At 44.3% G+C, this 13,349-nt stretch overlaps 1 long non-coding RNA gene across 1 annotated transcript; it reads right to left on the reverse strand.

Moving 5' to 3' along the window:
* Positions 1–2,726: 2,726 nt before the first annotated feature.
* LOC116978723 lies at positions 2,727–4,264 on the reverse strand. Its single transcript, XR_004413519.1, has 2 exons — positions 4,156–4,264; positions 2,727–2,987 (listed from the first exon to the last, which is right to left on the reverse strand). It is a non-coding gene; the product is annotated as an uncharacterized LOC116978723 (long non-coding RNA).
* Between the last annotated feature and the right edge of the window lie 9,085 nt (positions 4,265–13,349).

Below are 13,349 nucleotides of genomic sequence, written 5' to 3' on the forward strand. Positions count from 1 at the left end.
AGATGAAGTGATTCAAAGTAACATTAGCACATTTTTAGATAGCACAAAGCTGGGTGGCAGTGTGAATTGTGAAGCGGATGCTATGAGAATGCAGGGTGACTTGGACAGGGTGGGTGAGTGGGCAGATGCATGGCAGATGCAGTTTAATGTGGATCAATGTGAAGTTATCCACTTTGGTAGCAAAAACAGGAAGGCAGATTATCTAAATGATGTCAAGTTGGGAAAAGGGGAAGTATAACGGGATCTGGGGTGTACTTGTTCATCAGACAATGAAAGTAAGCATGCAGGTACAGCAGGGAGTGAAGAAAGCGGATGGCATGTTGGCCTTCATAACAAGAGGAGTGGAGTATAGGAGCAAAGAGGTCCTTCTGCAGTTGTACAGGGCCCTAGTGAGATGACACCTGGAGTATTGTGTGCAGTTTTGTTCCCCTAATTTGAGGAAGGACATTCTTCCTATTGTGGGAGAGCAGCATAGATTTACAAGGCTTATTCCCAGGATGGCGTGGCTGTCATATGCTGAGAGAATGGAGCTGCTTTGTACATCTTTGTCAACTCTATCAGGATCTGGTCTTTGTGGACATGGCATTAAGGTAAGGCCCCTGTTTCAAACCCTCTCTTGGGTTTCAGTGTTTGGGGAAAGATTGCGCAGCACAGTGGTAGAGTTGCTGCCTCACAGCGCCAGAGACCTGGGTTCAATCCTGATGTTTTGCCTGTAAAGAGTTTGTATGTTCTCCCTGTGACCGTGTGGGTTTTCTCCAGGTGTTGTGGCTTCTTCCAACATGCCAAAGACATTCAGATTTGGAGGTTGATTGGTTTTAGCAAACTGTCCGTAGTGTGTAGTGTCCTGGTGTCCTAATTTGAGGAAGGATATTCTTGGTATTGAGGGAGTGCAGCGTAGGTTTACAAGGTTAATTTCCAGTCATATGCTGAGAGAATGGAGCGGCTGGGCTTGTATACTCTGGAGTTTAGAAGGATGAGAGGATATCTTATTGAGACATATAAGATTGTTAAGAGTTTGGACATGCTACAGGAAAAAATGTTCCCGATGTTGGGGGAATCCAGAACCTGGGGCCACAGTTTAAGAATAAGGGGTAACCCAATTAGAACGGAGACAAGAAAACACTTTTTCTCACAGAGAGTTGTGAGTCTGTGGCATTCTCCGACTCAGAGTACGGTGGAGGCCGCTTCTCTGGATACTTTTAAGAGATAGGGCTCTTAAAGATAGCGGAGTCAGGGGACATGGGAGAAGGCAGGAACGGGGTACTGATTGGGGATGATCAGCCATGATCACATTGAATGGCAGTGTTGGCTCGAAGGGCCGAATGTCCTACTCCTGCAACTATTGTCTATTGTGTGATGGTGCTAGTATACGGGGTGATTGCTGGATTGTGCAGACTCAGTGGACCAGGGGGCCTGTTTCCACAATATACCTCTGAACTAAATACATTATTTTGTATTCAACGTTCTTTCAATTCAGGGTGCTGGAATCTTAAACAAAAACAACAGTGTTGGAGGAACTTGGTGGGTCCGGCAGCATCAATGGAGCAAATGGATAGATGTATCTGGTTGGAATCATTCAGACTAGATTCAGATTCAGATTCAGATTCAATTTTAATTGTCATTGTCAGTGTACAGTACAGAGACAACTGAGTGGGGGAAAGCTGGGAAAGTGAGGTGGGGTGAGGTGAAACTTAGCGAGTGATGGGTGGATAAGGTGAGGGGGTGATTGTGGAGTAAGTGACAAAGGCTAGAGATGTAAAGGTGAGAATGTTTCAGAAGGAGAGGAGGTTTGAAATGTAAAGCTTGAGGGAGGTATACGCGTGTAATGGGACAGGGTGGGGGTGAAGGGGGTAAAAGGGAAATATGGGACTCTGAGAGTGAGATGAGCATACTGATGGAACCTCCCCTCTTACCCTGCACCCCCACCCTCGTGCCCACGCTTCCCCAAAACCTCAGTCACTGCTCCTACCCCTCTGTACGCTCATCTGACATCCCTGAGTCTTATATTTTCCTCCTTCCCCTTGCACCCATGTCCATCCCTCTGGCTTTACATTTCAATGCTCTCATCTCCTTATCTGACAACCTTTGTCTCCTTTTCACCTACAGCCTTTTGTCACTTACTCCATCCATCTGCCAACCACCCCCTCACCTGTATCCACCTATCACTCGCCAGGCTTTGTCCTGCTCCCTTCTCTCGCCCCACTTTCTCTGCCCTACTTCATCAGTCTGAAGAAGATTCCTGACCCAAAATGTCTGTCCATCCACTTTGTGTTCAGACAGATGGTGCCTGACCCACTGAGTCCCTCCAGCGCTGTTTAGACCTAGTTATATTCTCTGGTTAAATTAGTGCTAAAGTTAGAGTTTAATATTCATGGCCTTTATTTTAAGCCAATTGGGTGCAAGAACAAGTATTGCATTTCCACCAATTGCAAGATAAAGTGGCAGGAGTTAGGAATGTATGTGTGGGTAAGGATGAACTGAGCAAAGAGTCACAGAGGGAGTAGTCCATGTGGAAGGTAGAAAGGCATGTGGAGAAGGTGAGGGATGAAACTAGCTGGCAGAAGTGATAAATCACAGCATCATTTGTTAGGTCTCTAGAACAGGAAATTCAGTTTACAGCCAAGAATGAATACTAAATTGTTACAACAGTTTATGAAATAATGACGATTCTTCAGGTAGTCAAACAAAATTCAATTTATTTAATATGTCAAAATGTCTATCAAATATGAAAGAAAGATATACTTATTTATTAAATATGAAGGAGATACTTGAAGGAGATACTTGAAAGAGATACTTGAGATACATGTTCAATTTCAATCTGTGTGACACCCAAAATTGGCCCGCTGGCATTTCACCAATTGCTTTAAAATTACACCTTTCAGAGTTCAATTTTATTCTTTCCTTTTTGTTTATGGTTAGATGGAGCCAGGCTTTTAGCGCATCGGAATCCCAGGTTTTCAGAAGCTGAGTCTGCGGTGTTTCCCATTCTAAAAACAAAGATGTCAGTTAGTTTGCTGCTGCCATTTTATGTTCTACAGAACTTAAGTCCATCGAAGTGCAGAGTGTAATCTTCTTCTGAGCTGCAACTTATTGAAATGATTTGTGCAGGATAGTTACCCATCTAACCAGTGTCGTGGTACTAGGAGTACATGCTACTACTTATTTTAATGTAGGAGTCCCTCTCGAGGCTGTGCAGAGACTGACAGTATCGTCTGTGACTCAGTGCACCCTTGCCTTGGAGTCAGAGAGAATGCATATCCACACCGAAAATACAAAATCTAATGCAGGTTGATGTTCCAGGTGAAATTCTGTGACAAGGGACCCTTCACCTGGTTACCCTTTGCCACTCTATCATCTGCAGGACAAGTTAGAAATGTGTGATGGAACACCCTCCACTCACCTGGAGGGACAAGAACAGTTCTGTTAACGTTCAGGCAGCTTAACTCTGCAGCACAGGGTGGGATGTTCGATTAGCACGTTCATTTTTCACCATACATTTATTCTGTCCATCCTCAGCACCCTGTGGCCGCTGTATGCACTGGATACAACTTTTACTGAGACCTCCTCGATAATCATGTCCAAGGCCACAACTTCTGCAGCCTGGAAAAATAGGGACACCTGGCACCTGAGAACACCTCCCTCCCCTAGTCCTGACCTATTCTGATCTATCGCCTCGCCCTTCCTTACACCAGCAATTAGCAACAAGCTGCAACAGCCTACCAGATGCTGTAATGGGGGCACCTTCACATGATTCAAAACACAGTTTAGCCTCATCTTCTCAAGGGGAATTAATCCCCCCAAAAAAATTTAAACAAGGCCAAGAGTATGTAATACACGTGGAGCCAAATACAAAAGGCAGCTCCTGCATTTGACAAAATTTGGCCTTGTCGAGCTACCTCACATTACCCAACAGTTAAATTGAAAATAGTTTAGGTAATCTGAAAGAAAATCAAATGAATTTGGGGGTATACAAGTACAATGGCAATACTTCAAATCATCTGACATTGTTAACACAGTTAAGTGCCAAAGGATACCTGACACTCATGGAATTCCAGACACATTTAGCACCTTTGAGAAACTGGCAGGGAAAAGGAGTGTAAACGATCAAGAAATATACCTATGTCAGGGCAGCATTGTGATTGCATTGTGTTTTACCTGCTTGTGACCCGTGCTTTATGATTCACGAGTCCATCCACACTGTCAATCCATGAGGATCCACGCAGAACGTAAATCTTCTGAGATTCAACCTTTACCGGTGGGACGATGGAACGTACTCCGATTCAGTCTATTCCCATGTATTTCCCAGCATGTCATAGATGCCAAAGCAAAGTGTACAAACACTAGAGTCATAGAAAGTCTTAGAATCACACAGCACCAAAACAGGCCATATTACTCCATATTGAACATCATTTTCAAACTCAATTATTTGTATTTCAATCACACAGCCAGGAAAACATGAATTTCATACGGGTAAAATAATGAAAACTTAAAACTAACTAAAAATGCATATATTACAACTTCAATACATTTCATTTAAATGAAATGTTTATGTTTCAGAAGTGGTAGAGGGAGGTTGTGGGCAATAAAATAACTCCTGAAGACTCAAAGGGACTGAAGACACTTGAGCAGAAATAATAAATTGCAGAAGGTGCCAGGCAGCATCTGTGGGGAGATATGGAGAAATAGATGTTTTGAGTCCTTCATCTTGGTGGGATAGAACAACATAACAAGTTAGGGAGGTTTTGTAAAATGATGAGCAAAGTTTTGGTGAGACAGAACCACTTTGTGGACGTTTGTGAAAATATAGGCACAGAGAGTGAATCACACTTTACCATAGTGATTCTGTGGTGGAAATGCATTCACAGGGGATACACCATCAGGTTCAGATTCAGATTCAATTTTAATTGTCATTGTTAGTGTTCAGTACAGAGACAACGAAATGCATTTAGCATCTCCCTGGAAGAGCGACAAAGCAAATGATTTGAATAAATAATAATAAGTGTCCGGGGGGGGGGGGGGGGGGTGATTGGCAGTCACTGAGGTACGTTGTTGAGTAGAGTGACAGGAAGAAGCTGTTCCTGGACCTGCTGGTTCGGCAAAGGAGAGACCTGTAGCGCCTCCCGGATGGTAGGAGGGTAAACAGTCCATGGTTGGGGTGAGAGCAGTCCTTGGCGATGCTGAGCGCCCTCCGCAGACAACGCTTGCTTTGGACAGACTCAATGGAGGGGAGCGAGGAACCGGTGATGCGTTGGGCAATTTTCACCACCCTCTGCAATGCCTTCCGGTCGGAGACAAAGCAGTTGCCATACCATACTGTGATACAGTTGGCAAGGATGCTCTCGATGGTGCAGCGGTAGAAGTTCACCAGGATCTGAGGAGACAGATGGACCTTCTTCAGTCTCCTCAGGAAGAAGAGACGCTGGTGAGCCTTCTTGATCAGAGTTGAGGTATTGTGGGTCCAAGAGAGGTCATCGGAGATGTTGACTCCTAGGAACCTGAAGCTAGAAACACGTTCCACCTCCGTCCCGTTAATGTGGGGTGTGCGTGCCGCCCCTGGACTTCCTGAAGTCTACAATGAGATCCTTGGTCTTCTTGGAGTTAAGGGCCAGGTTGTTGTCAGCGCACCATGCTGCTAAGTGCTGGACCTCCTCCCTGTAGGCCGACTCATCGTTGTTGCTGATGAGGCCAATCACCGTTGTATCATCTGCATACTTGATGATGGTGTTAGTACCATGTACAGGTGTGCAGTCATAGGTGAAGAGGGAGTAGAGGAGGGGGCTCAGCACACAGCCCTGTGGAACGCCGGTGTTCAGGGTGAGGGTTGAAGAGGTGTGCTTGTCTAACCTAACAGACTGGGGTCTGTTGGTTAGAAAGTCCAGTATCCAGTTGCAGAGGGAGGGGTCGATGCCCAGGTTACCGAGTTTGATGATCAGTTTAGAGGGTATAATGGTGTTGAATGCTGAGCTGTAATCGATGAACAGCATTCTTACGTAAGTGTCTCTGTTGTCGAGGTGGGAGAGGGCGGAGTGAAGTGCCGTTGAGATGGCATCCTCCGTACTCCTGTTCTTGCGGTAGGCAAACTGATAGGGATCCAGTGTGGGGGGTAGGCAGCTTTTGAGGTGTGCCAGGACCAGCCTCTCGAAGCACTTGGTGATGATGGGGGTAAGTGCAACTGGGCGGAAGTCGTTGAGGCTTGCCGCAGTGGAGTGTTTTGGCACTGGCACGATGGAGGTGGTTTTAAAGCACGTGGGAACAACTGCTTGGGCAAGTGACAGGTTGAAGATGTCAGTCCAGACGTCTGTCAGCTGCGCAGCACAGGCCCTGAGCACGCGCCCGGGGATGCCGTCAGGGCCTGTAGCCTTACGTGCATTAGTCCTACTCAGTGCCACGTATACGTTGTAGGGGGTGAGTGTGAGGGGTTGGTGATCGGCAGGTAGCACAGCCTTGATGGCTGTCTCTAGATTGTCCCTGTCGAAGCGGCCATAGAAGTGATTAAGCTCCTCAAGGAAGGAAGCATCGCTGGATGTGGGGGTGGTGTTGGAGGGTCTATAGTCCGTGATGGCCTGGATGCCTTGCCACATGCGTCGGGGGTCGGAGTTGTTGTTGAAGTGCTCCTCAATCCTGAGCTTATGGCAGTGCTTGGCCTTCTTGATGCCCCTCTTCAGGTTAGCCCTGGCTGAACTGTAGGCTCGGGCATCGCCTGATCTGAAAGCAGTGTCCCGTGCTTTCAGCAGTAGCCTGACCTCGCTGTTCATCCATGGCTTCTGATTCGGGAATATCGTCACCTGTTTGAGGGAGGTGACACTATTGATGGTGGAGTTTATAAAGTCCAGAACAGAGGATGTGTAGGAATCAATGTCCGTGTGGGAGTCAAGGGTGGCCTGGGCTGCAAACGTCTTCCAGTCAGTGTTTCCAAAACACTGCTGAAGTGTGAAGTCTGCTTCCTCTAACCATGATAACCATCTTCTGCTGTGTCCTGTTCTGGAAATTTTCCCTGTAACAAACATATCAGAAAGAAGGTTGGAAGACACAAATGCAAATAATATCCACGGTACACAATGGAAAGTCATTTTTTACCCAATGAACATTAAAATGCAGTCAAAGCAAAGATAAGGCCATCAGGAGGCAAGGGAAGAGATTGATAGGGCTCTGGCTGAGGCATGGTTCCAGATGACTGGAGAAAAGTTGGGCAATTATAGAGCTGTGAGCCAGCATTGGTAGTAAGGAGGTTGGTGGAAAGGAGTCTGAGGGGAAGGATTTGTCAACACCGAAGGGAAAAACAGATACAATTAAATAGGAATGCTTCGAGAAGTTGGCAGTTTTCAAGTAGAAACAGCACCTGATGCAGAGGGGAAGGACACAAAGATGGAAGTGGTGGAAGCTCTGGCCAATGTCTTTATATCTATAGAGACCAACAGGACTGGAAGCATTCAAGGAGATGATAACCCTGATACTTGCAGGCAACAATGTCAGCAGGAAACTGGTTGCCACAAATTTGTTAAAGGCTAACAGTATTTGGGGAATTTAGAACCCAACAATAATGAATTCCTCACCCTGGACCTTCAGGTTTCTGGGGCAGAGAATCGCAGAATCACAATTCTCAAAAAGAAGAAACTCCCCGACACATCCAAAGTGGTGATGTTTTCACCCTGAAACTATGTTCATTTGTTTACAGACTCCATAAGCAAAGGAATCGTTCACTCTACCAAGTCTGTCAGAAACTGGTATGTACTTCATTCTTATGGTAGATAAAATGTCTGAAGAAGGGTTTCGGCACGAAACGTTGCATATTTCCTTCGCTCCATAGATTCTGCCGCACCCGCTGAGTTTCTCCAGCAATTTTGTCTACCTTCGATTTTCCAGCATCTGCAGTTCCTTCTTGAACATACCTCATTCTTATGACAAGCCCATTTGTTCAATTGTTCCTCACAGGCTCTTCAGCCCAGGATCAATCTTGTAAATCTATTCTGAACTGATTTCATTGCAAACACATCCTCCCTTCGATACATCAGCAAACTATTGGCTGTTCTCTGGCAGTGACCTCACCAGCACGTGGAAGAACCAGAGGCAAGATTTCCTTACTCGTGCAATTCATCCCCCTCGTAATAAAGGCAACATTCCTTCTGACTTGCTGATTACCCACTGCATCTAGTTCTCACTGTCCAGTGATATTTAATAATCTCACAACATTTATCTTTTTCTTTCTGTAAAAATGGATAAGCTCACTTTTCAACTTACCCAAACAGCATCAGCATGTCTCTTGCACCGTGGAATGCCAACACTCTTGACCATTACACCACCACCATCAAATACACCTATCACTCCATCCACCAGTCAGCCTGATAATCTGTTGCTGCTGTTGTATCTGAGGGTTTACAGACAGATTGAACCACATTGCACCACCAAAGATTTACACAGCGGTGCAGTGAGGAGACGCATCGGTGTTCAACCTGTACTGTTAAAATTACTCGAAACACGCCACCTGCCAAAGGTTTGTGCGATTGGGCTGAAACTTATTTCCCCATGGATACACTCGACCTGAAAGCAGAGATGAGAGAATTTAGTGTTTAAATTGTAGACTCGGTTGCATGGCTTGGATATTCACATTCTCCTATCAAAGTGTTAAACATAATTGCAGGTATCAGGAGAGCTGCAATCGAATGCTGGAGGCTCACAATATTTCATAGCAATTATCCTTCAACAATACAAATGCATCTTGTTCCAAAATGCTGCCTTGTAGTAATGAGTGTAATGCTGAAAAATTCCCAGGGAACCTCATGCAGCTGCTGACACTGAACAAGGCAACCGCAATCTCATACTCCAGCCCTTAAAAGCAAAGATCATAGAGGAGCAAGATAGACCACTCCTCCGAAATCCAATGGACTGACGTGTAGTACGTGACGGAACGTCACGGCCGCCATTTCTTTAAGCGACAAGCGACTGTGTACACATATATATACATATATATACACACATACATACATACGTATACACATACAAATGCACACATACATATGGATACATTTATATGCATACATACACACATATATAAACATATATATACATACATATATACACACATATACATATACATGCATATATACACATACATGCATATATACACATACATATATATTTATACACATGATCATTTTCCAACGATCAATAGATTTACGATCAGTTCCTGTGGATTGGAGGGTAGCTAATGCTATCCCACTTTTCAAGAAAGGAGCGTGAGAGAAATCGGGGAATTACAGACCAGTTAGCCCGACTTTGGTGGTGTGAAAGGTGCTGGAGTCAATTATTAAAGATGTAATAATGGGGCATTTGGATAGCAGTAAAAGAATTAGTCCAAGTCAACATGGATTTATGAAAGGGAAATCATGTTTGACTAATCTTCTGGATTTTTTTGCCGCAAGGCTTGGTGTTGGGGCCGCAACTGTTTACCATATATATTAATGATTTGGAAAAGGGAATTAGGAGCAAAACTAATGCATACATACCTACATATTTAAATTCATCTGATAAGTTGGTCAAATAACATGGGCACCTTCTTGCTTTTTTTGAGACATGGATTTTTAAATGTGAATGTCTCATAGCAACACATTTGTGGGTCAGCAGTATTTTGTACCAACCCCCACAATTTCAAATAATTGTAAATTGAACTTCTTAAACAAGGAAAACAATTTTATTTACATCATTTTGTGTGGCTGTCAAGGTGGCTGTGTTGACTGTAATTATGAGACTGCTGGGCAGTATCACTGTGAATGGCGGTGGCTGTGTGTTTTTATGCAAGTGTGAAAAGGAGAGTAAATTTAAAGAGACAATGTGAGAACCATCAGGGTTTCATCCAAGAACCAATTTAAAGGCAAGGTTCCATCAATTACAGTATTTTAATTGAAAATCTTACTCTTAATATTCTTCCTAATTAGGCTTTTTGTGTTCCCTCTTGAACCTTGTGTCTCCCAGAGCCTCTGGGGAGGTTCTGGAGATACAATAATCCAATCTTGAGGCAAATAACCATCTTTAAAACTGGCATTGCCTGCCTTTAATTCTGCATTCTCCGAGGATGCTGGATGCCACGACAATCTCTTGCAACAAGTACAGAAAGGCAGGCAACTGCAAAAAGATCAGAGAGGAAAGAGTATGGAAGGGAAAGGCTTTTCAGAATCATAATCAGATTTTATTTGCCATGTTTTGCAACATACGAGGAATTTCATTGGCCAGGTCAGTCATACAATTAAAAGCAACAGCACTCAAAAACACATTTTAATACGGACATTCACCACAGTGACTCCTACACATTCCTCACTGTGATGGAAGGCGAAATAAAGTTCAAGTCCCTTCCTTTTGTTCTTCCTCGGTCGGGGGCCTAAAGCCCCCCGTTCAAACTCCGTTCAATGGTGAACTCCTCTTGGTCTCCAGGCCTATAGTGCTGCACAAATCACTGCACCACATGCATCTATTTATTCCCTTTTCACATGGTTCATGCAGCTGGATATTAACTTGCCGACATGGAAAGAGATGCAGTGAGCATTCAATAGTTCAGACTTCTGGGTGAATTAAGGGGCTGCTTAATGGGCTGAGGGTTATCGAGATTGTCTGATTGTCATTCTTTTGGAAGAACTGATGGAAGTTCTTATGGAAAAGCTGATTAATTGACTACGGGATGAGCTGGTGGGCTCGAGGATTGCTGGATGAGTGTTCTAGAAACATAGAAAATAGGTGCAGGAGGAGGCCATTTGGCCCTTCGAGCCAGCACCGCCATTCATTGTGATCATGGCTGATCAGCCCCAATCGATAACCCGTGCCTGCCTTCTCCCCATATCCCTTGATTCCACTAGCCCCTAGAGATCTATCTAACTCTCTCTTAAATCCACCCAGTGATTTGGCCTCCACTGCTCTCTGTGGCAGGGAATTCCACAAATTCACAACTCTCTGGGTGAAAAAGTTTTTCTCTCACCTCAGTCTTAAATGGCCTCCCCTTTGTTCTAAGACTGTGGCCCCTGGTTCTGGACTCGCCCATCATTGGGAACATTTTTCCTGTATCTAGCTTGTTCAGTCCTTTTATTCATTTATATGTTTCTATAAGATCCCCTTGCATCTAACAAGAGTGTTTTATTGTCATGTAGAACAATTTCCTGCATCTAGCTTGTCCCAGATAGAACAATTAAATTCTTACTTTCAGCAGCACAACAGAATCTGTAAACATAGTACACTGTAGACAATATGATAAGATCCCCCTCATCCTTCTAAACTCCAGTGAATACAAGCCTAGTCTTTTAAATCTTTCCTCATATGCCAGTTCTGTTAGGTTATTTGATGGTTAGGACAGGTTTAGAGGGGTATGGGCCAAATTCAGGCATGTGGGCTAGTGTAGATGGGACATGTTGGCCAGCGTGGGCAAGTTGAGCTGAAGGGCCTGCTTCTAAGCTGTGAGACTCTATGACTAGGTGATCTGTTGAGGCTGGTGGTATGCCATGAGGAACAATGAGCATGGACCTTTGTAAACCACCACCTGGTTGAGTCTCCTTGAGTCACCATCGGCATTGATAACATCAGTCAGGGGTTGATGATCTGCAAAAAACAAGTTGGTCTCATTCTTGTTCTCTCATGCGATACAGGCAGCAGATCTGAACTGCCTGTGTTTGCCCTCTTGGCTGTCATGTCAAATTACGCTGGAGCTTAGAGTCACTCCTGAAACAAACAGTGCCTTGTGATCCACAGGGGAAAAAATAAAATCTAATGCAGAACAATGGATGGTTTAAATCAAAGAAAATGATCCAAAGAGGCCATTAGAGCAATACCGATCTAGGAAACTGACAGCAGATTTTACAATGCATTTAAACCTCTCCCATTTTTATGAGATGCATTCCTGGAATATGTAGGAAGTTTATTGTAACCTAGTGCCCTAGTGGATTAAGGGCGGCATGGTGGTGCTGCGGTAAAGTTGCTGCCTTACAGTGGGTGCTGTCTGTACGGAGTTCGTAGTTTCTCTCCATGACTGAATGGGTGTTCTCCGAGATCTTCGGTTCCCTCCCACACTCCAAAGACATACAGGTTTGTAGGCTTGGTATAAGTGTAAATTGTCCCTAGTGTGTGTAGGATGGTGTTAGTGTGCGGGGATCGCTGGTCAAAGCGGACGCGGTGGGCTAAAGGGCCTGTTTCCGCGCTGTATCTCTGTAAGAAATAAAACCAAGGATAAGCCATCTAAGTTCACACCACCATCAGTAAGATAATTGTTGATCCTGCACCTCAACACCTTATTCCCACATTCTCTCCATTATCCTTCATCCTTTTCGTATTTGAAAAAAAATATCTCTCCTTTCAAGGATTCGACTTCCACCATCTCACGCGATCAAGAATTCCAAGATTCACAGCCCTTGAGTGAAGAAACTGCTCCTTGTCTCATTACTAAATATCATTACCCATACTCTGAGACTTTGGCCCTCGTTCTAGATCACCAGACCAGCCGCAATCTCCACCCACGAGTCCAATCTAAACAGAGATAGACACAAAATGCTGGAGTAACTCAGTGGGTCAGGCAGCATCTCTGGAGAAAAGGAATAGGTGACGTTGCAGGTCGGAAGCCTTCTTCAGACTGCGTTCTGACACTTCTTCTGCTTCTTCTTCTTGCGTATGGCGTGCAGAGCCTAAAGTTGTAGGACAACTTGTTCTATTTGATCTTATTTGACTGTGCACACCGGGTTGATTGCATTTGTCGAAACAGGGCGGACCACGTGAAGGTTGCAATCTCCCACCCCGCGTTCTGACACCAAAGAGCAAAATGTCCAACGTAGATACAATAATAAATATATATCGCCATTTGCATTAGTTTTGTGCAGTTAACAAATCACAATTTCACACAATTTACATAAGACGGCAGTTATTTGACAAATACTCTGCAGTTCGGTGCAGGAGATCTTGTCGACGAGTATTCTGGACCCACTGTTGAAATCTGAAATTACAGGAGATATCATTTAGGATTAACTAATAAGAAAAAAGATGATCATAACTACATGCCTGAACAATGGATGATATATCACTTAAATGCAATTGTTTTCAGTTGTGTGGAGAGACCTGTATATTGAAGATGCTTTTTGCCTCTAATATGTCAATTTACCTTAAATGTAGAAGAGATTATTAAAATCTTCTTACAAAGACCATTAAGTATTTTCTTTCTATCCTCTTTTTGACCCAAGGCATAGCAGAGCTGCCAACTCTCACAAAGAGGTAAGGGAGGGAGAGAGGGAAGGGAGGGAGATCGAGAGAAGAGAGGGAGAGAGAGGGAGAGAGATCGAGAGAAGAGAGGGAGAGAGAGATCGAGAGAAGAGAGGGGAGAGAGAGAG

The sequence above is a fragment of the Amblyraja radiata genome, chromosome 11 (genome assembly GCF_010909765.2).
Source record: "Amblyraja radiata isolate CabotCenter1 chromosome 11, sAmbRad1.1.pri, whole genome shotgun sequence".
Lineage (NCBI taxonomy): Eukaryota > Metazoa > Chordata > Chondrichthyes > Rajiformes > Rajidae > Amblyraja > Amblyraja radiata.